At 44.8% G+C, this 22,510-nt stretch overlaps 1 protein-coding gene across 4 annotated transcripts in view; it reads left to right on the top strand.

The window, feature by feature from the left end:
* Positions 1-22,510, top strand: part of ZNF423 (zinc finger protein 423) — a 237,676-nt gene that overhangs the window by 21,147 nt on the left and 194,019 nt on the right. The window lies entirely within an intron of this gene.

The raw sequence follows: 22,510 nt of genomic DNA, 5'->3' as shown, positions 1-22,510 counted from the left end.
GGCTCCATGTCTGTCTTATACTGGGGACCCCAGAGCTGGATGCAGTACTCCAGGTGGGGTCTCACCAGAGCAGAGTAGAGGAAGAGAATCACCTCCCTCAACCTGCTGGTCACACTGCTGCTTACGCAGCCCAGGACATGGTTGGCATTCTGGGATGTGAGCACACATTGCTGGGTCATGTCCAGTTTTTCATCCACCAGTACCCCCAAGTCCTTTCACACAGAGCCGCTCTCAAACACTTCATCCCCCCAGCCTGTATTGATACTGGGGGTTGCCCCAATCCATGTGCAAGACCTTGCACTTGGCCTTGTTGGGCCTCATGAGGTTCACATGGGACCACTTCTTGAGCTTGTCCAGGTCCCTTTGGATGGCATCCTGTCCCTCAGGTGTGTCAGCTGTACCACTCAACTTGTTATCTGCAAACTTGCTGAGGGTGCATTTGATCCCACTGTCTATGTCACTGATGAAGATATTAAACAGTGCTGGTCCCAATACAGACTCCTGAGGGATACCACTCATCACTGATCTCCATCTGGACATTGAGCTGTTGACCATTACTTTGAGGGGTACCAGGATGGATTGGCACAGCCTCTTGTCCCTCCCTGTTTCATTCTTTTCTTAATAGCAGCTAGTTTGGGGGTGGAAAAGTGTAAACTTTTATGTACTGGAAGCTTGAATTCAGAATGAAAACCAATTCACTTGGGCACCCTGAGTTGCAGATGAATGATTCTGGGGTAGCAGTAGGTGTATGTACTTGATATGGTTAAAAAGGACAAAAAAAAAATCCACAACTTTTCTTGCTTCTTTCAGTCCAAGCCTACGAAGCTTATAGAAACCTTGTCAATGAGACCAGACTTATTACTAAAACCTGGCTCTGGGTAATGCCCAGCACAACCCCTGGGTGATGGAGGGCATTTCCCATACTCTGCAGAAGACTCAGGGTAACCGGGAAAACTCTACAGACATCAAACTTGCCTGCTGCGCCTTAGCGAAGGTAGTTACCTGCCGTGGGAGTGAGAGTCATCAGACCTGCGTGCTTGTTAGGTTTCCTTGTCAGCACTTGTCTCTTCCCCTTGTGTCATTTTCTACTTGTGTTTTAACGACAAACATACCAAAATGAAGGTGGCAGTCATTCCTCTCACTGCGGTATAAATCATGGGGTATAGAAGTGAGGGGCAGCCCTGTGGGATGGAGTGGATGTCACTGATTTCTCAGTGTCCCCACACCTCCCTGCAGGACAGGGGATGGCCCAGTCTCCCTGCGTGCACACCGAGTAAACCCTGAACACGTGCAGGCACAAAGATGCTCCAAAACACAACCAGTTTGTGTGGAGGCAAGGGAGAGCAAGCAAGTACCCTGCAGAAAATAAAGCACAGCTGCCTGTTTCGGCCACCGAGCACTGGCCATGATCTGCCACACGTGGCCATGCCCTGGAGGCCATTGGGCAGTGGGCTGGCTCCTGGGCTGGCCCCTGTGGCGCGAACAGCCCAGGGCTGGGCAGATGGCTCCCTCCCGGCTGCAGGGGCCCGGCTCTTCTGGGAGCGAGCCCCGCTGAGACTGCAACAACAGCAACCCGGGAGCTGGGCAGATGGTCTACTGGCGGCCGCCAGGATAATTGCATCAGCTGGTTACTTCTGCAGCCAGCAGAGCCTCCTATTTGTAACGCTCTGAAATGATCCTGTTTTTTTTCTTTTTCCTTCCTTGCCCTGTTTAAATTTATGTATTTTTTTTGTGAAGGGTGGGGTGAGGCTGAGGGGTGGCCATCTGCCAGTGGGGGTTGATGGTGCAGGGCAGCCGTTCACAGACAGACACCTGAACGGCCTCCTGCTCCTGCACCGTGTGTCACACAGGGCTCAAATGATGTTGCAGAGAAGAGCTGGACCACTACAACCCTTTCTAGCCTCAGCAGTGTGTTGCAGTCTCAGTCCCTGTGCAGTATGCCTGCCAGCCTCCACCTAAATTGCTCCACATACCCAAGCTGCTGCTCCTGTGCACGCCAGCCTGAGGTCTGAATAATGCAGCAAACCCCCTTGGGTCCACTCTCTCTGCCTCCCCCTCCCTGGGTCAGCACCTCAGGCACTGCTACTGCAGGAGGGCTGCAGAGATGTCCGCTGGCAGCTGCTGGGACTGCTGCGGAGCCATGGCTCACCTGCCACTCTGCCTGCATCCTCCTTTTGGGCTCTTCTTACATAGACAAAAGATCTGCCTGTTCCTGTTGGGGTCTCTGATGGGGATTGCTGATAGGCACGGGCTCTGCTGACTTTCTAAGCTGCAAAGTATTTATGGAGGGTAGGTAAAGGTCCCTGGAGATGGCTGGTGTCCCTCCAGTTGGTTCCCAAGTGCCTTGGTGGTGCTGTGCATCTTGCTCTGGGCTCGGCAGGGAAGGGACTGGGAGTGATGAAGTGGTGCCTGCTGTTTGCTCAAGTTTATTCGCTCTGGTTTTAGCTCTCAGAACAGCACAGGTAGTTGCAGTAGAGCTGATCTCAACTTGCTGCTGACCCAGAGGTCCTGTAATCCCTTATAGTAGTAGGATTAGATTTTGTCCGTCCAAGTCCTCCTTTCCCTTTTTATTTTTTCCCTTTGTAATGCTTTATGCTCCAGCTGACATGCAGTCTGCCTCCTGCTTCAACTCTTGCCTGGTTACTCCAGCTCTCAAGAAAGACTTGCCCTCCTTTTGGGAGAAGCTTGTCAGCCTGGCCCTCTCCTCTGTGCCATGCTCCCTGTCCCTTCACCCCTTTCTGTGCACAGGATTGATTTTACTGCTGTGAGCCTGTTTCTGCTCCCCTGGCTCTCATTAGGCAGATGAGATCTCTCACCTTGCTTTCTGGGTGCAGAACTGATTTCTGTGATGGTAATTTTAGGACTTTGGTTTGTACCCATCTATTGGACTTTTCCACTGGCGTAAATTCTGCAAAACTTGGGTTCAGCTGGCTGCAGTGTGGCACTGCCAGTCCTGAGCTTCCCGTTACAGTTTCAGAGAGGGATGAGACATACAGGTGTACTGAGGGTTCTTAAAGCACTGCATAAAGTCCACCTTTATGATTGGTGAGCCACTGCCCAAACTTTGCCCAGCTTCAGTCACTGCAGCGCTGCAGTGGATTTGGTTAGCGATGCGATGATGCCAATACGAAAATACTACGTTGCCTGATTCTGTGAAAGTCTCTTTATCTGCCATAAGCTCCAAATACGCAGCTGCTGGTGTTTAACTGAAACTTTGCAAATCTCCCACTGGGCTCTTCAGGATCAGTTCTTGTGTAGCCTTATTTTTTCTTTAGAAACTGTAGGTGTGCATAATTATATGTATTTTTGAAAGCTCTAACTATGCCTCATTTAAACTTCTGCAAACATCTTTGTGAGGCCAATTAAATGCCTGCAGAAGAAAACGATCAAAAAATGAAATAGGGAAGTGTGCATTTACCCAGATAGAGCTCGCAAGCCAAGCAAAATGTTATGTTAGCCCAACAAATGGGTTATTCAAGCAAAGTTCTACCAAGACAAACATAGGAGAGTCAAGGGTAAGTGAGTTTTGAAGCAATATGGGATGTGACCCTCTCAGTTATCAAGATTGCACAGGTTGAGAAGATGCTGCTAATTTAAGGTCCATGTGAAAATGGTATTGGAAGGACCCTGAAATAAAGCAGCCTGAGCTGAATTTTTCAAGTACTTTCCCCAAAGTGCAATTTGGCATCTCAACCTTTGCACCACTGGATTCTTTTATTTGCAGGTATTTACTTGAATGTTGCAGGAGAAGTCAGTAACAATGAAGCCAGTGCAGCTCAACAAGAGGGAGGGATGTGTTATCATACCCTCTGGAAGGCACTGGGCAGGGTATTTTCTCCTCCGGTCACACGCGTCCAGCTCTGGGAAGAAACCTGCCCTGCAGGAGTGAGTGGTGCCTGCCCATCCCTGCCCTTGCAGTGCTGGGGGCCTTGTGCCAGCACGGCCCCGCAGCCGGGGCACGGTGCGGTGCGGTGCCGCATCTGTGTCCCTGGGGGAGACGGCAGCGCTGAGCAAGATGTGCAGGCAGGCGCCAGGGTGCTGTTGCAGCATGGAACGCTTTGGAGAGGAACAGCACAAATGCAGTCACAGGTTTAACACCTTAACTGGATTGCAAGGAACCTATTCTACTGTACTGAATTTAATTCCCATTTAATTTCCATCAAAGTTAAAAGGAAAACTCATTAAGTAACTGGATTGGGCCCAGTGTGCTCACCATCTCTGCTGATGATGATCAAAAGCAATACTCTGTTTCTAATTTGAGGAAGATTTTTTTTTTTTTTTATGAAGTACTTTAAAACAAGAGGAAACTGTCATATCCTGAGTGACATCCTGTGTGCTACGGCAGCATTCTTGCTGTTCGGTGATCAGAATTTCAGCTGAGAGAATAAAATCCAGTCCATGTAAAAATGCGTTTGCTTTGTAAAAATCTTGTAGTGTTGCACAAGCTATTTTCTGATGGTAAAATGCAAATCTAAAATCTATATCCAAGTGAACAGAAAGATTAATTAAATTAGTTGTCTGGAGGAAATGCAGAGGACACAGAGTTATTGATTTGATTTCAGTAAATTCTTTTTAATATGCAAGATTACATTTTTAATACTTAAAATTATCACAGTGTTTCAAAGCACAGTTAATTATTTCTCAAATTGTATTTTGTTCAAGACCACTAATTTGGTATCCAATGCCGCCCAACTGCTGACGTGCTTTCTGCTGTTCAAAGTGCCCTGACTCACGGGGAGCTTGTGACTGCCTGGGCTTTCGAGCACCTCTGGATGCTGCTAATTTTGATTTACATTTGTTTGACTTTCTGTTGTTCCCAGGGATTTGGGCAAATGCCTGCCTGGGCAGCTCTGCTGCTGCCTGTCCCGGGGCAGGGGGTTCCACAGAGAGCCATAGCGCAAGCCCTGAGCATCCCCTAAGGGATGAGGGATGGCAGCAAACATTCCGCCCAGGAGCAGTGGGGGTTTTTTGGGGTTTGGTTGTTCAGTTTTGGTGGGGTTTTTGTTTTGGTTTGGTTTTTTTGGGGGCAGCTATCTGCTGTGCCCAACTTCCCTGGCTTGGAGAGACTCAACCGCTGGCTCCCAAAGCGATTGGAGAGAGAGAAAGTCAGCAGTTTGCTCCCCTGCCCACCTGCCAGGGTGGTGGGGCCAGCTGTGGGGCCGGCCAGGTGGGTGGTGGTGGCACGTAGTACCTTGTATCTTTGTATACAACAGGAGGAAAAAAATCTGCCCAGCAGCCCTGTTTGTTCAATTTTATGTGGTATAAGTGGCCAAACTGGCAGAGAGGGAACAAATGGGAGTTTTGGTATCTTAGCAAAATGCTATGTGACCTATAAAACATGCCCTCCCTGAATGCCAAGCCCTTCCCCAGAGTCAGGGAGAGGTGTTCAGCCTGCACCGTGCCTGTGCCGCATTGCTGCTGGGTGTAAAGCAAGGAGGACCTTGGCTGTGGGGGAACAGTCACCTCGCAGCAGTCCCCGCCAGTCCCCACTGTCCCTGGGGCCTCGGCCACCCGCAGCACCCATGCATACAGGGAGGGGCTGCTTTCCAAAACACAGGTGAGCACATGAAACCAAAGGTGTTGGTTTAAACAACGCTGACCTAAGAAGAGCAAGTTTTAACAAATGTAGTATGTTTTACTAACTCGTTAGTTGTGCTTGGTACCTCTGGAGCCCGATGCGCTGGCTTTGGCTGTGACACTCATGTATGACCCTGGGCCTAGGAGTGGCCTCCAGCATCTCCGAGTGAACCCTGCCTGAGGAGGGAGAGCCACGATCTAAAATAAAGTCAGCTCTGCCCACAGCATCAGGGGGTGATTTACTCCCATCTTTAGTATTTGGAAGTCAAACTTAATGAAGATAGATAAGATATGTCGACTCCTCTCCTTAGCTAATTTATCAGCTTTTAAACCTGAATATATCTGTTAAGGTATATTTTCATATTGCTGCTGGAAAGTTGGCAGTCTAGTTAATTTTTCTGTTTTGTACTCCGCATTAAACTGCTGTATGCCTTAAAACACCTGGAGAACACAAACCAGTCTTTTAGAAATATGCTTAATAACACTCATCCTCGCCCATATTAACATGGGTATTAGTACCCAAAAGGGCAGTGTCTTCCTCTTCACTTTTATTGCTCTTTTTATCTCAATAAACAATGCTGTACATTAGATGCAGCAGTGGCACGGTTAGGTTTGTTACACACTATGGATGCAAATACGCAGGCAAGGAAGCAATGAGAAGGTGGGGTGCTCACAGTCCTGCTGCCTGCTTGCCATCCCTGTGGCAGCCCCTGCCCGTTGCAGACAGGGTCGTATGGCCGGTCCTGCCTGGGCACTGAAACACCAGGCTGCTTCTGCCAGCAGTTGGGTTTCAGTGCAGCGAGGGCTACCTGCTGGGGAGCAATGAAAGGGGATTTCTTTGAGGTTGCAAACGTGGCTTTTGTAGTTTTGGGTATTTTGGTACTTAGTTGTTTATTACTTACTCCTTGTCTATTGAACTAAAAGTGTAAATATTTAGCAAGGATAGGGTGGGGAATCATTTGAAACAGTATTGCAACTCTTGAAGGATAACACTGTTTTTTGAAGCCTTCAGTTGTCAAAACAGGGTAATGTAGAAAAATCTGTCTGCCCCAGGTGACTGTCCTGCATTACCATGGTGACATATAAACTCCCAGCTGTAAATTGGGATGAAAATGATCCTGTGGGCAGTTCCAGCCTCTTGCTGGCAGGACTCATGGTATCCAGTGACTGTTGCTCTTGAAAAGCAGTCTGTGTAGACTTTAATTTTTAAAAAGCGTTAGTTGGCAGCACAAAACCTGATTGCCAAATAAAAAAGTTAAATAGATCCCCAAATCAGATGCTCCCTGTTAAAAATAAAGAGGTTGCAGATATGCATACAAACATACGTATACGCATGCAGATATTTATGCTGTGTCTGGAATGTTACACTGAAGGTACACATCTGCATATGAATCTGTGATATCTCCTAGAGCAAACCGCAAACGTGCCTGTAAGTACATCCCGTTTCCAAGTGCCTGGTTGGAGAGAGCACTGAGCTGATGTACATTAGAAAAATGATACCCTGAATGGTTAGCACAAGAAATATCAATGATTGGGATAAATTTAGCTGTGATGGTAATTCTCTTAAGACACCGTGAAAATGATCAGTGAAAGCTTTGCCATCTAAAAATGATTCATCCCTTCTGTGCATGCATATTCACTGTAGCTTTTGAAGATCTTTTGTCCTTTTCTCACCTTGTGTCAGACATGTGGACAAAGGCAGTGAGAGTTGCTTGGGAGTGGTAACATCCCATAGGAACAGGTAGATGAAGGGATGCTATGAAGGATATGTCTTTCCTCTTTCTTCTACGTTTAAACGTAGACCACCAAGACCTCTTGCTGGAAGTTCAATTCTTCTCACTTGTGGTTCTCTCTCCTTTTAGTGCAGCCGCTGCGCCTTGGATAAGCATGGCTGGGTGGTCACAAAGTGTTTGGCAGCCAGTGTTCCCTGTTCTTGTCAAATACACAAATGTTAGATTTAATTAAATGAAAAATCACTTCTATTAAGAATTACCAGGCATCCAGAAACAGAAGGACTTTAGGATTAAATTCATGATAAAGTGTGAACGATGGAGAGATTATTGTATTTGGGCTCATTTTTTTTGCTTTAAAAATTAATCTCTTGTTAGATTGAGTTACTCTCTCAGCATTGCATGTTCTGTCACCTGCTCACTGGGATCCCCCGGGCAGGACCTGCTCCTGCAAAGGAGCTGAGCATCCCCAGGTAGCAGAAATAGGCAACGTGTCCTGTGGGGTGCTGGCAGTCAGGGCACCTCACCTGCGGTCCAGGAGCCACCACAAGCAGGTCGTCAGCAGCGCTCATCACCTGGCAAACAGGTGAAGGTCTGTAATGATTACATGCCTCTTCCTCCTCAGAGGGCTGTTAGGAAAAGCTGAAATCAGCCTAATGAGGGTGGGCAACCAGGAGCCACTTCTGGGAGGCAGTGGGAGGATCCAGGCTGGTAAATGATTTCAATGGGATAAATGCATCACTTCCTATCAGTCTATTCTCATTTGGGAGCAGGCCTGTCTTTTCATCCCTCAGTTAAGTGTAGAAAGACAAATTCTATGTTTTTCCACTTAAAAGTTACAGAATAAAAATTAGGTGAATAGGTAAGCTCTTATTTTTCCTGTCTACCCTGTGGGACATCTTCAGAAAATTTTCGTAATGTATATGTAAGCTGGTAAATGACTTCATTTTTCTAGCGCTCAGATTTTATTAAATTTGATTTTTTATTCTCATTTCAGTCCATGAAAGTGCAAAAGCCTGCTTTGAAACCATACCCTTTTTGGCAGATTTGAAATAAATGATATCCAATCCCCTATTAGGTTCAAAATAAAATAATCTGACTTACATATGTGAATTGGACTCCAAGGTTTAGGAAAATGTGGAGTGGCAGGAGGTGATGGCATAAATTGTTGGAGACTAATTCTGTGCTATGTACTTAAAGTTAAATATTTTGTGAGCATGTGGATCCTATAGCTTGATCAAAGATGTACATTATACTCTGTGAATGCAGAGTTTAGTGTTAATAGCTGGGGTAGAACAAGATGTTTCTAGCTCTGCTTTTTTCAACAGTCAAGTGAAAATTCTCCTAATGTCTTATTACTGCAAGAGTTGTACCATATTTTTTCTTTCTCGTTAAATTTCTGTGCTGTTTCCGCCCTCTCCCCCAGTGGCAATGTTGAATCTTGTTTTATAAGAGAAGGATCATTATGTATAATCAAGCAATTTAAACAAATGATCTCTTAGTTCAAGGAGACATATACTATAATATAAACTTGCTGAAACGGAAAGCTGTTGTTCAAAACATCGTGCTGTATTTTTGAGTTATTAAAAGCTCTCTTATTTTCGTCTTGAAAATGGCCCTGGCTGCCAGAAGTTTGGGGTTTTTCGCTGATCACTAACCTGTCGATTGGTGCTTTGACAGCAGAACAGTAACGGAGATCAAGGAGTATTAATCTGTCTTGTTTCCAGTTAAAGTTTAAATGACGTTAACTGGTTGTCTTTGAATAATGGGATACCGCAACCCCAAACCCAACTATGTCAGCACACTTGGGGAAAAAATCTGCAGCGAATGACACTTCAGAAGGCATTATTGCCTACAAAGCCGGGCGTGGGTGGTTATTTTCAAGTGGTGCAGACACACAAGGCACATGGAAGATGGTCCTTCACTGCTGCTGAAGCAAAGGGATTTTTTTTAAAGGTATAGCTTAAGCTATAGATTTGGAAACATGGTAGGTTGGTTTCTTTGCATGTACCTGTTGTTTGAGGGGAAAAAAACCAAAAGTGTTTGGCAAAAGTGTTTTCCATGGATAGTCTGTAGCCAACTTCAGCTGTTCGTTCGCGCACTTGTCGGCAGGGCTGCCTGTGGTGGGACATACAGGGTGTGGGGAAGGAAGGGTGAAGTTGGAAAGGGGGAGCTGGGAGCAAGCTGATCTACCTCCTGCCAGCCCTGGGGTTGCTTTCCAAATTCTCTCTCAGTCCTTTCAGAGTGCATGTTACATTTCTGTGGATATCCAGTAAGTGTTTGAGCTGTACATCATTACCCTGGTGCCTCTTTTGTGATCTCGTTACTTCCACGTAAATAAGTGATGAGTCTGGTTAGAAGAGAAGGCTTTGCTCCAAATTCCACCTACTCCAGTAGCCCAGAAACAGACTTTTTAAAGCAATCTCTAGGTTCAGCTGAGTGGGTGGAAGTGTGGTATTTTAGGAGACTGATTTATGGTTTTGAACAGCATCTATCATATAAGCACAGGTGTGAAAAAGAATTTTTTTTTTTATTCAACAGTGCATTAACTTATTTAAAATGCAAGTGCATTCATTTTTTTTTTTTTTAATTAATGTCTGTAGATCATTATTTTAAGAGAGCAGGAGGCTTCTGGGTGGTTTTTGGTTTTGGGTTTTTCCCCCTGCCTCAAGGTTTAAGGAATTAGAGCAAGTGTCAGCTCTTCTAGGTGTTCTGCACTCTGGAAAGATGAACAAAAATGTCCAGGCTTGAGCACAATATCTGCTGCAGTTCCTGATTCAACAGGAGCCACTTACATGTTTTGTTTTTGAAAGTTGGTTAGTAACTTTCTTTGCCAAAAAAAGAAAACCTGACTTTTAAGTAGAACATGAGATACTATATAACAAATACCTTAAGGTCTCAAGCTTTTTAGTCTTTTGTATATTGGAGCTGTGGAGACTGTGTTATTAGACTGAGCAGTCAGAAATACCGACATGTCTTGCCTTGGTGTCAGGCAGTTCATTGAAGTGAGAAGCAGGTAAGTGCAATATTGCCCATATTAGAAGTAAAATATTCCCAGTTTATCTGAAAACATGTAGATGAACACGTCCCGTTCCCATGAATTTGAATCAGAGGTGACTTTAGTAGTCTACAAAGTGGAGAACTTCAGACTGTGAGGGATGCTCAAGGCTGTCGATCCAGATCTCTACCATATTGCTATTTAGACAGTTCATTTGTCAGTGTGACTGGAGTTGTATCTGTACTGATGCATGCATGGCCAAAGCACACCTACATTGTGAAGCATGAGTGAGCATGGACCAAGCACAAACGCAGCTTTTATTTACCGCAGGATTTCCATAAGACTATGTAACTCTATCAGGAAATCAAGAGAAAACAGCGAAATCTCATTAACAGGGAAAATACAAGTTTGGCTAGGAAATATATTCAGATGTCATAAAAATTTGTAGAGAAACTCTGCTTTGCTGACCCATTGGTTATGGATTAAATTTGGAAAAAAACCTTAGTTCAGCTAAGTAACCCTGTTTACCTCAATTTTAAATTAATTATCTGAGCTTTTTTTAATAGTGGTTAGGCTGGAACAAAGTTCTTTGTTTTGAAAGGTAGGTGTTCTTATGCATTTTTTTTTTTTCTGTCTCAGTTTGGCTTTGAGAAAGAGATTTGCAGATTTTAGGAAGTTGTAACAGAAACTATTCAAACTTGGGGGACTTGTTTTACACACAGCAAAACTACCAGCACTTTTACAGTGTCTGCGTATGAATAAACTTGCATCTGCGTGTGGTTCTGGTGTGGGAAGTTTATTCTGACTGTCACTTCGTAATACCTGTTATAGTACCTTTTATTTAGGGAAGCAGGGCTATTTTCATTCTTCTTTCAAGTCCCATTCACTTAGTCCACTAAAGTTTAAATACAAACTCCATGCAAGTTGTGTTTCTTTAAATAAACTTCTGTCACTGTTGGCCTGAGCCATGTGTCGAAATCCCCGCGCCCCTTTCCCAGGCTTAGCAGTACTTGTAGGAGACAGGACTTAAGGTTTTGCCAGTCTTCCTCTCAACATAAGACCAGAAATCAAAACAAGCAAATAAATTTGACAAGGAAACGCTGCAGAACACAAAGCCCTGATGGGAGCACTTGTCAGAGAGGAGCAGGCACAACATAATTTGTCTCCAAGTAAGGTGGTTTGACCTAATGTTATTCCCTGTGGCCTGTCCCATAGAATAGGGATTTTAACAGCTCTGGAGGCAGAAGGGCTGCTTTACGAAGGAAGATGAGGGTGTTCATTTGTGTCCTTTTTGTTTCTACAGGTACTTTTGGAGTCACTGTCCTGAGCATTGCATTTACTTTTAAATTGGGCCTTTCCTTTCCTTTCCATATTACAGCCGCACATTTGTTTGGTTCATTCCCTCCTGGCTCCCAAATACTTGTAAAAAATAGCATTAATGACACTATCCTGATGTACTCACCTGACACCACACCTGCATTTCTGCACAGTGCCTGAAGAAGTGCGTGTCCCCCATAGCCGCTGCAGATGCGTGCATTTACACAAGCATGCATGTACAAGGATGGGTGGATTTACACAAGCATGAAAGCACCGGGCATTTGCAGAAGGGACACAACCGTGCAGTGAAACCAGCTAAAAGCTTCCACAGTTGCCTGGAAAACTCTGCAGGCTCCTAGAGGAGAGGTTTGCTCAGGCTTGGGTTTAGTTTTGCTTTGTTTGCAGCATGCCTGAATATTCACTCTTGGTGGAGAGCAAGATAAGTACGTGTCCCTTCAGCATTTTATGAAACAAAGTAATGCAGATATCTATAAGTGAGACATGACATGAAGCGTACAGATAGTAAGTTTGGAATAGTTCTGGGAGTTAAGAATTTACATGTCTTTATTAATTATTAGATGTTATTAGTGAGTGACTAAGGAACTGGGAAGCTCTAAGCGTTCTTTTGAAGTAGTGTACCCAAATTAGGCTAAATAAATAAATAAATCTAAAAATGTTGGGGAATGTCTGCTCTAATGAATTTTCTAAATACACAAATCACACTTATTAAATCAGTGGATCTTTTAACTGTAAAAATATTATTACTGTTACACTAGGGAAATCCATTCAGAATTATAAAATATTTGGAAACTCTTTCTATGTTTCATTTCAGTGGAAAGGTTGTAAGTTTAATAGGAATAAATAATTAAAAAAACGCAGGCTTTGGGATAAAGTTTTAAAAGCCAGCCTTCCCCCTTTCTTTGTATGCGTGCCAATTTTCAATGAGAACTGTGTTCTTCTTTTAGTCTTGTTTAAAATAAGCTACACGTATAACAAGATGTTGAAATTTATTTATGGTATGTTAGCGCTAAGGACAGGTTGTTAAGGGGTCATAAAAAATACTAGTTTCTACTTTATGGTGGCCAAGTTGTTTTTTCTGCAAATTAAATTTGATGCTACAAAGGGATATATGTGATATCTACAACTTTCTTTCGCTCACTGTAATTTCTTTCACTGTAATGCAGCCAACAAAGCCTGTCTTTCTAGTAAGAGGAATCTCAGCTGGAGAATTTCCCTTGCCCTGTGCAATAAAATTCAGCAGTAGGAAAGTGTGGGGCATCTATGCCTGGGGAGTGTGGAGCATCCGCTCACGTGGGTCACTCCATGTGACCAAAGAAACTCTTCTTGTGGTGAAGGAGGCAGGATGAGGTGCTGGATTCTCCATGTATTAGCTTTACATCTGGTTTTATTTATGCTTTTATACATATTTCACTTTCCAGTATTTATTTTATACCATTTGTGTGTTCCTTCATCAAAATATTTACAAGTATTTTGTACAAATAAGACAGACTTTTTCTCTTAGTATTTAAGAGGCAGTACAGAAAAATATATTGTTTTATTATTAAAATACAATTTATGAACCAGAAATGATCATAAATGCAAATTTATACTTCGCACATTTTTTTTTCTTAATAAGAATATGTATATTTTCATCTGGGGAGAAGGCAGCATTAAAATAAGCGAGCCTGGGGAGTATTACCACACACACACACATACACACACACACGCATATACTTGCATGCACAAAAGAGCCACAGTGAGCTATTTGCTCAAGAAACAAACTCCCACGAACGGCCCTCAAACTCGCGCTCGCTCAGGAAAGCTGAAGCCCTCCTTGTTTGGCCGTCGAGGGCCTGATCCCCTGTGATGGCCCCACGATGGCAGCAAAGCGGGTGCACTGACAGCCTGGTGTACTTACGCTTTTGGAAATTTGGGCCCTTCTGATTGGGACCAGCATCCCAAGAGAAGGGGAAAGGGGGAGATAACTCCACTCACCAGATGGGTTTTTCCAAGCCCTCATAGCTCCAATTAAAATGGCCGGTCAGGAAAAGCCTCCTCTCTTTTCCTTTGCCTGTACTACCTATGCTGCAAACATAGCTCACCAGTGAAAAAATTTCCAAGTTTGAAGGATTAGCAGTAAAAATCAGTGTGGTTTGGTGAAGGTTTTTTTTTTGTTGGTGGTGTGGGGGTTTTTTGTTGTTTGTTTTTGTTTAGGGTTGTTTTTTTGTTTGGCTGAGGTGTAGAAATCTGGTCAAGGATTTTCTTTTCAGCTGTGATTAATAGCCGTGGGTGCTGAATAGGGCATTTGTGGAGGGGAGCATGATGCTAAACAAAGTGTTTGGTGCAGCAGCTCTGCCCCTGCTGGAGCTCACTGCAGCAGAGCCCAGGGCTTTAGGCATAATGTAGTAAAACCTGCTTTGAAGAATTATGAAGCAAGAGACTTAAACGAGTAAGAGTAAAGTAATTGTGTGCTTTACCATTTAATCGGTGACCCTCAAGGTAACTGTGGCTGTTTAAGTAATTTTCTGTTCTTTTTATCACACTTGCAAGTGCGAATTTTTCACGGGCATTAAACTCTCTGCCTTGAACCTAAGTCTGAAAATTGGGGTCCCCCTGCCATCTGGGAGAGCTCAGGACAGAGGCTGACAATAATATCATGCCTGATCCATGTGAAATGGGAGATGTTGCATCTTCTTCTGTTGGGTCTGGATGAAATCCGTAGTGGGAAAATTGCTGTGAAGTGGGACTTGATTTACAGTGATGATGAGATGAGCTGAAGAGTATTGCATCCTGACGGAGGCTCCTTGCTGAAGGAAAGGAAAAGGCTTCTCACTGCTCATGGCAGGAGGGTTTGGAGGGATGTGACTATAGCAGGTGGGACAGGGAATGGGTGTTTTGTTTGTTTTTCGTTACAGCAGTGCACTTGGTCAGATGGCTTTGACTAAGCAGAACGTGAAAGGGCGATGCCTGTTAGTAGCAATGGGGAGCAGACTGCAGCCTGAGGTGGGGTATGCTCAGTCTGCTGGTGCACACAAATCTCTTCATGCTTTACCAGAGCAAGAGGTAGTGTAAGGAGTTATGGCCCCATTGCCCATCTGCAGATCCTAGTTGTCTACTTCTGTTCTTCCTGGTTTGGTTCCTGTTTCCATATAAAAGTTTATGTAAATTAATTTCAGAGCATTCTCCTTTCTTTGTGTCATTAGTCTGTGTTAGATGTTAACGTTTAGCATCCTCATTAGCTGCCTCAAGAAAGGGCCAGCACATGTAAATTATTTTATTACGTGTCCAGCTTAGAGAGAAACTTTATAGCCCTAATGTAAAAATAGTGTTAAAAATAGTGCTCTTTCCTGTCTGTCTGTCTTTTTTCTTCTTTTTTTCCTTCCCTTCCCATCTGGAGAAGAAAGCATGCAATAAATCTGACTTGGTGAGACCCTGCATCCTCTGTGCAAAGCCCAGTGTTTGAACTTCCTGTGCTTTGGCTTCGTTCTGAAACTTTGTTTCACTATAGCCATTTCTTTATGTTCAGGAAACAATAAAGACCTTTCTGGCATCCCTTTGGCCTGTACCATCCCTCTAGCTGGACTCTGCCATGTGCACCTTGTCTCTGCCAACTGCAACTCTGAGGTCTACTGTCTTCCAACGCAGAGCCCTGTGTCCCATGTATTTGCAAATACCTGAGGCTTGTGTACCTTCACTCACCAGGTATCTGTGCTCGAAAGTGCATAGGGTAGTAGCAGAGCCTTTGCTAGTACAACTTCTACACCTAGAGTTTGGAGGAAGGTGTAAGAAATTGCAAGGATTTGAGTAGCAGCTTGGTCTTTGCACTTGCTGACCCACCTCTGGTCTGTTACTTTTCCTGGGCCTCTCGCATCATCGTCTTGTCTTTGGGTAACTTCAACTTGCTTTTGGCATTTTAGCAGAGCAGGGGATCACTTCACAGCTTGCAGATTCGACTCGTGGAGTGAAAGTCCTGGCCATGAATTGTAGGTGTGTTAATTGCCCCTTTCTCTACTTTTCTTGTTTCGGTTTGTTAGGGTTTCAACACGTACATGTTTCTGTCATCCAGCAGTGTTCCAGATGGAGCAAGAATATTTAAACTCCTGGTTCCTGAAGTAAAATGCATGATTTTATGAGCAACGTGGGAAATGCCAGATTCACCTGTTTTGTTTCACTTGAGCTTTAAAGCGCCTGTTTACTTGTAGTAGATCTATTTTTGAAAGAAGTGCAGACACTATGGTGACAGTTGCCTTAGAAATGCATATAATAATGCAGGGAGGAGCATGTTTGCAGGCAGCCAGTGCTCGCCATCCCTTATCCCTGGCCACAGGAGCTGGCCACCCGGCACCCCATGTTCTCGTGCACCTCCACTTCCCTTCCCACCTCTTTTCTCTCTGCCTCGTACTTGTGCTCTCGCCCCACCGGAGCTGGGGTGGTGTGGGCTGGGGCTCAGCCTGACCAGGGCAGGTGAGGGTAGGGACCCTGGGTGTTCCCTTCCGTTTCCAGCGGAGCCTGTGGCAGACAATGGGTCTGGGGGTGCAGCACGTCAGTGAATAGGCCATTGGTGGGATGGGTCCCTTGGGCTGGGTGGGGTGCACCCAGCCCAGTCTCGTGGCTGGGTGAGCTCTAGGCAGAAAATGCAAAGGATTGCCAAACTCCAGTCCCCTTCCTGCATTTCTGAGGTAGAGGCAACAATTAGAAACAACCAATATTGAAAGAGACTTTTTTTTTTTCTTTCCAAAAAGACAAGAGGTGGGTTGGTAGGCAGCAGAGATGGGCCCTCTGCGGTGGGGACATGGGGAGGTGGCACAGCCCACTGCAGGGCAGAGGAGGGACCGACAGCACACCCAGCAGAGGGGACTGCGTTTCCTTGCGGCAGAGCAGCAGGTACAGTGCTTCCTGATGAAACCCGGGGAACCTAAAACTGGATGTTCCCAGTGCCAGCCGTTGCTGGGGCAGTTTTGCACTCCTGTGCCAGGAAAATGTGGTTCTTATGGGGGGCTGAGGTGCTGCTGCTGTGGGTCTCACACATGGCACAGAGCAAGGGGGCTCCTCGGCCAGGTCCCTCTTCCGGGGCAACCTCTAAATTCCTGAACATTTCACAGATTAAATACCATGTATTGCAATTAAAAGGAAAAAACCCAACCCTGCCCTCTGGGGATTAACCTTCAGTGACAAGCTGTAAGAACAGTCAGTAAGAGTATTGATCCCGAATCTACAATGCACATGGAAATGGGGTGTCTGCAGGCCCAGTTTTAAGAACTGTAAGCTTAATGTATTGCATGTATAAGATGTTGATCTTGAGAGCAACCTGAAACATTGGCTGCATTTTATTACACCATACTCGTATTTATTTACATAATAGATTTTGATGGGAAATACCTGTCTCCAGTGAAGTCTGTGAATTAGAAACACAAAGCCTAAATATGAGCGCTGGGAATAAATATGCTCTGGCTTGAGAGTCAGGTGTGCGGTCCGTGGGAAGGACTGTGATTAGCCATTATGTATGTCCTACAGTCTGTCTCATCTTACAGAGATGAGATTTTTTTATTTCCAATGGTCCCTTTCTCTAGTTGCAGTTACATTAAGTTTTGCTGTAGCGTTTGAAGAGGCAGGCCCGTTAGCTGCACACAGATTTACTGTGCGAGTTTAAGCTAATGGATACTTATCAGGCAGGCTGTATTTGGTGATCGTCCATCATTTGCTCATTAAACAGTGTATCTAAGTGATTCTCATTTCCTCCCTGCCATGTCTGGAAAGGAGGAAACTAGACACATTACGATGGAATATTAATGTCCTGGAGGATTTAGCCACCCATAATTAGATCTCCTTTGCATAAACCTGCTAGTGCTACCTTATTTTGTTGTTTGTCTTGTTCTCCTTGATCACCTTCACATCTCTTTCTGTTCCTAACTATCTTTTTTCAGTTTTCCTTTGCAATTCTGTCCCATTTGTCTCATCCTTCTTCCTTTTTTCTTTTTTCTTTCTTCTTTTTTTTTTTCCCCTGACCTAGAGAGCACAGCAGTCTGGGTTTCCCCACTCCTCCGTCCTTCACACAAAAAGGCTGACTTTGCCAGCAAAACCCACAGTCTCTGCCAAGCCCTGTTACTGACTTTGGAGAAAAGCAGCTAGAGAACTTGTGCAAATGTAGGCTCTGAACTAGCTAAATAAGCCATGTCGGTAAACCCTCTTGTCTTATTCCCTGGCCTGCTGGCCCATGAAAGGACTAATATATAACAGTCCTATTTAAGGTGGAAAACCCCCTCCTGGCTGAGGGCCATGGATGGCTGAATTGGCCATGCACTGAGGAGAGAACAGGGAGGTGGCTTTGGAGCTGCGAGCAATTGTGCTGAGGACCACGCGCAGTTCCTGTGGTGGATCCCAGGGTTAGGGCATGGGTGAGGAATATGCCATCACCTCTCGGGGGGGATGCCCTGTGCTACTTTCCACAAGCCACCAGGGAAGAAGATGACAAAGTGTTACTAAAGCTAAATGAAAATGATCACGCAAACAAGCAAAATACCTAGTAAACATGGAGAGACCTGGCAGGAATCTTCTTGCAGAGTTGATTTTTCCAAAGGGAGTAAATCTGCTCAAATGGCTGGTATAAAGCACCCCAGGCTACTTCTGCTGGGTACCTTTTTGCTCCCCTGAATGTTGGTCCAGAGGTACCAGGAGGATTTCCCTTTCCTTCTAGCTGCAAGGTATGGTAAGTGCATTGGGATACACTCACAGGCACCTATTCTCCATACACTGGCAAAGCCCCACAAAACTTCCTATTTTCCTGCTGAACGTGAAGGTTTCCCTCTGCATGGTGGTGGGAAAAAGCTCCAGCCTGCTGACAAAGAAGGGCAGCCTGGTTCCTTGTGGGTGGCGTGCCCTGGCTCGGGGCTGGCTCAGCACCCTGCTGCGCCCCCGAGCAGCGGACCATAGCTCTGCCACAGCAACGCTTCACTTAAAAAACCAAATGTGACCATTTTTCATACTGTTACTTTCCTTTGCTGCTCTTCTGCAGATTTTTGTGTTTTGCGGACTTTCATCTCGCCAATATTAGGAGGTGGAGAATCTAACAGGGAACGTCTAAGCAGGAGAGAGGGAAAGCCTTACACCCAGCTTGGAGGTGATCTGAACAGAAGGGGCTAGCTGGCTTTTGCTCAAAGTAGCCATTTCCAAACTTTTTTTTTTTCCTCTATGTCACTGCTAGTTGTGGTAGCAACTCCCAGTGCTGTGCAGGACCGAACTTCTCTAGGCAGTAAGCTGAGAGAGGGCAGAGGTATTCTCCTCTTTCAGTTTGAGGAGCAACCCTATCCGCACCTCTCCAAAGGACAGATTCTAGATGTACATGGAAAATACTAGACTATTTAAAGTGTAAAGATTGTTAACATCCTTTGTGCTCCTGCCATGCCAAGCAGCTGGAAACTGGCAAATTTACAATCCTCAGTTGACAAAGTTTTGAGCATCCTCACCTCCCTTTGACTTCATGGAAATGGAAGCTGCTCTGCATTTTGCAGGATTAAGAGCGCTGTATCAAATCCCAGGCTGCGAGTACTGTGGGATGAGTCGCAGCAGATGAATGGCAGTCGGATGGGGCTATTCTGTGTCCTACGCTGATTCAGGAGCATGTAATTTCATGTGATGGGAGGGACGGAGCAAAGGCTGGGTAGGACAGCACGGAGAAACGTGCATCTGAAAGGCAGCAAAGAAGCCTGAAGATTATGGAGGATCACAGAGCTCTTGCTTGTGAGTACCTACAGCTAGGTCAGGGAAAATAGGTGATTATTGTATGACTGGCTTACAATGTGGATTGGTGCTGGAGTATTTCTCTAGAGGGGAAAGCTGTGAATCTTGACACGTACATTACAGCTAATACACAGGCATCAGCGACATTTCCCCAGGTTTATCCAAGAGTTCTGTCACCAACAAAATCCTCCAAACTAAAAAGTGGCACCAGCACTTTCTGCACGCAAACTATTCTGTACATGGGGTTTCAAAGGTTGCTTGCAGGTGAGGGAGTGGCCCTGGTCCCAAATGCACCTCTTGGTAACAGCCCTGATTCAGGAAAGTTCCCCCATCAGCTGGGGGACTTGCTTGTAACCCAACATATTTCTCAGCAGTTTCTCAAACTGTCACAGTTCCTGACACTTTAGTTAGCATACTATGGAGTTTTTATATTATGGGAAGTGTTAAACTGGTCCTTGTGGTCCTTGAAGCCTGTGTAATAGGATAAGGGAGCATACACATGCCATCTGAATTACTGAAGGGCTGTTGCTCACTTGTAAAGCTTGATTGCATCTAGAAATCAACATTTGGTTCAGAAGCGTCTTACTTTGATAAGGTTAACTTCTTTCCTGGGAGTGATAAAGTGTTAAATAAGCACTGTGACTGTGAATGGAGTTCAGGTAATGGTAGCCCCATAAATAGATGTTCTCACTCTTAGGGGAATGGATGCTGAATCCTTTCAGAAGTTTCTCTGAGCACAAAGAACTGAAATCTTTGAGCCTGCAGCACTTGTGACCTAGCAATTAAATAAGCATCCTTGGAGAACATCCGAGATGAGCGGGCAAAATGCAAATATTTGGCATGTATGGGAGTGCTGTATTGTGATGTTGCCATTGCCCACAGTTCCTCCTGCCATCAGCCCTGTCCTTGTTCTGGCTCTTGCATTCGGGTCCCACAATCAATTGGAGCAGAACAGAGGTCCTCTCCAGGCATGACAACAATGAGTCCTCCTGTGCTGGGGCAGAATGGGGAGTGGAAGCAGCCATGTGTCCTCCTGCTGCCAGTGGTGTCCTCTCTGCACCAGGCTATGTGTGGGCAGTGCACAAATTTACCTTTTGAGATCTTTTGAGTGTACTAACAATAAGGTTTTCTATGCTACCAGACCAAAGCTATTTTCAAGTCAAACCCAGACTTCCTGAAGGGTTTCAACTTCATAGGTGCCCCCAGATTTCACCAAAGGCACGGCTGTTGTAGCAGGCACGCTCTTGGGTGAGTTTCCTACAAGCATTTCATAACCATCACCCTGAAGGATGCAGCTAAAAAGACTGTCTCTGTCTTTTATTTTCAGTATTTTATCTCTGTGTGCCACCAAATACTATGGACCATTTACAAAAGAGAAGAAAAAAAATGCTAATGCTTTAAAAATAGAAATATAGTGCTGTGAGTGTTGATATCAAGGTTTAGTACTTGATTTGTTTCTTGTTCTGTTTCTTGCCCATCTTTTTTTTTTTTTTTTTTTTTTTTTTTTGTTGTAATCAACTGCACAGCGATTTTGGCACTGGGAGACATGTGTACCCTCTCCATTGGTGCAGTGTGTTGTACCTCGGGTGCCATTCTGTCAATGACACATGGAGCAGAGTGGGACCAAGCTTCTCCCCTCTCGCTGTATTGTTTCTGTATTATTCTGCAGGAGTAAGACTATGCTTTTCCAAAGCATCTAAAAATGATCATTCAGATGGAGAGAGCAGATAGAGACAAGAGTAACAGTGTAGTTACATAGCAACTTGCATGATTGCAACTATGACTTAACGTGTAGCACACAACGTAATTTGAGAAGAAAATGAGGTGAGTTTGTGAAAGAAAACAGGAAGTATCCAACAAAAACACGTGAAGTGCACTTGCGAACATTCTGCCGAAAGCTTAACATCAGTGTTTTTCGGTCTTTTCACTTTCAATGCCCAGTATGAAATGCCTCCAAAATTTCATGAAATGCTGAGCCTTCACCATTATGTCACCAGTATTCCTGTAAAGTAGCTAGAGCTGATACAAGATCTCTAGTTGTTTTGTAAAATCTCAGCGCTCTGTCTTACACTGTGCTGCTGTTTCTGCAGTGTGTTTCAGGTACGTGGGCGGCTCCTGCCCACGCTGAACATCAGCGACATGGCCTTGTGTGGCCATACGTTCAGAATGATTAACCAGCACAGATGCAAGTGTCTAGTCCTTGACTTCAGTAGCTATGATTGTGGCTGGTGTGTCTCAGAAAACATATTTTCCTGCTAATGAGACAGGAATTATTTTACTGTGCAATGTATTTTGGAAGTGATTGTATTGAATGCTTTGTACCATTTCACCAGCTTTTTTGCCCGTTACCACTACTTAAATAATAGCATAAGTGAACGTTAATGCACGCTGGTCATCTAGGTCAACCTAGATTTCAAGGAATGATGAGAAAAATATTAAGAAACCAAAACTTTAACTGAAAAATCAACTTAAGTGAATTATTCCCTAGCTAATTTTACGGACTGAGGCTTTTTTGACTCTGTTCTGAGTAGTGAGAGCTGGAAATGCCCTCACAGCTGTAGCAGCCAAATCTGTTCTGGACCTACTCTGCCCTCCTGGGGAGGGTTGGCCAAGCCCTAAGGCAGCCCCCAGATGTCTGTCCCCAGGTGGGGTCTGTGGGACTCCTCTCCCCTCCATGCACAGCATCATGTCCCCTTATCTCTGACCAGCCCAGGAAAGCTCCTCCTGCTTCCCTGTGAGTCCAGCAACTGCCACGTGCAACTCAGGGCAAATTTTATCTGCAGCTGCTTTGGGTGTCAAAGTTTAGTTTGGGAAGAAGAAACCGATTATCTTTCCTTCTGACTTTTATGGCTTCTGCTTATCGCTGAGATAAAGTCAGCGGTGACATCACTTCAAATGCCGGCTCCTTAAATAACAATTTATATCCAGAAGATTAAGGTGGCCACAGAGGAACCTCTCAGCTCTTGGTTTTATGCCCATTATGGAGAGGGAGCAGAAGCACAGTGGAGTAAAATGTCTCCCTACAATTATGCTTGGTGCCTGTGACAAAGCCTGATCATGTTTGGGTGTTGTTTGTTTTGTTTTGTTTTGGTGGTGGTTTTGGTGGTTTTTTTGGTTTTTTTTTTTCCCTCAGCCTCACAGACCTCTTTCT

The sequence above is a fragment of the Balearica regulorum genome, chromosome 13, assembly GCF_011004875.1.
Source record: "Balearica regulorum gibbericeps isolate bBalReg1 chromosome 13, bBalReg1.pri, whole genome shotgun sequence".
In the NCBI taxonomy this organism is placed as follows: Eukaryota; Metazoa; Chordata; class Aves; order Gruiformes; family Gruidae; genus Balearica; species Balearica regulorum.
The sequence above is the reverse complement of the archived record's forward strand: the minus strand, read 5'-3'. Positions and strand labels throughout refer to the sequence as shown.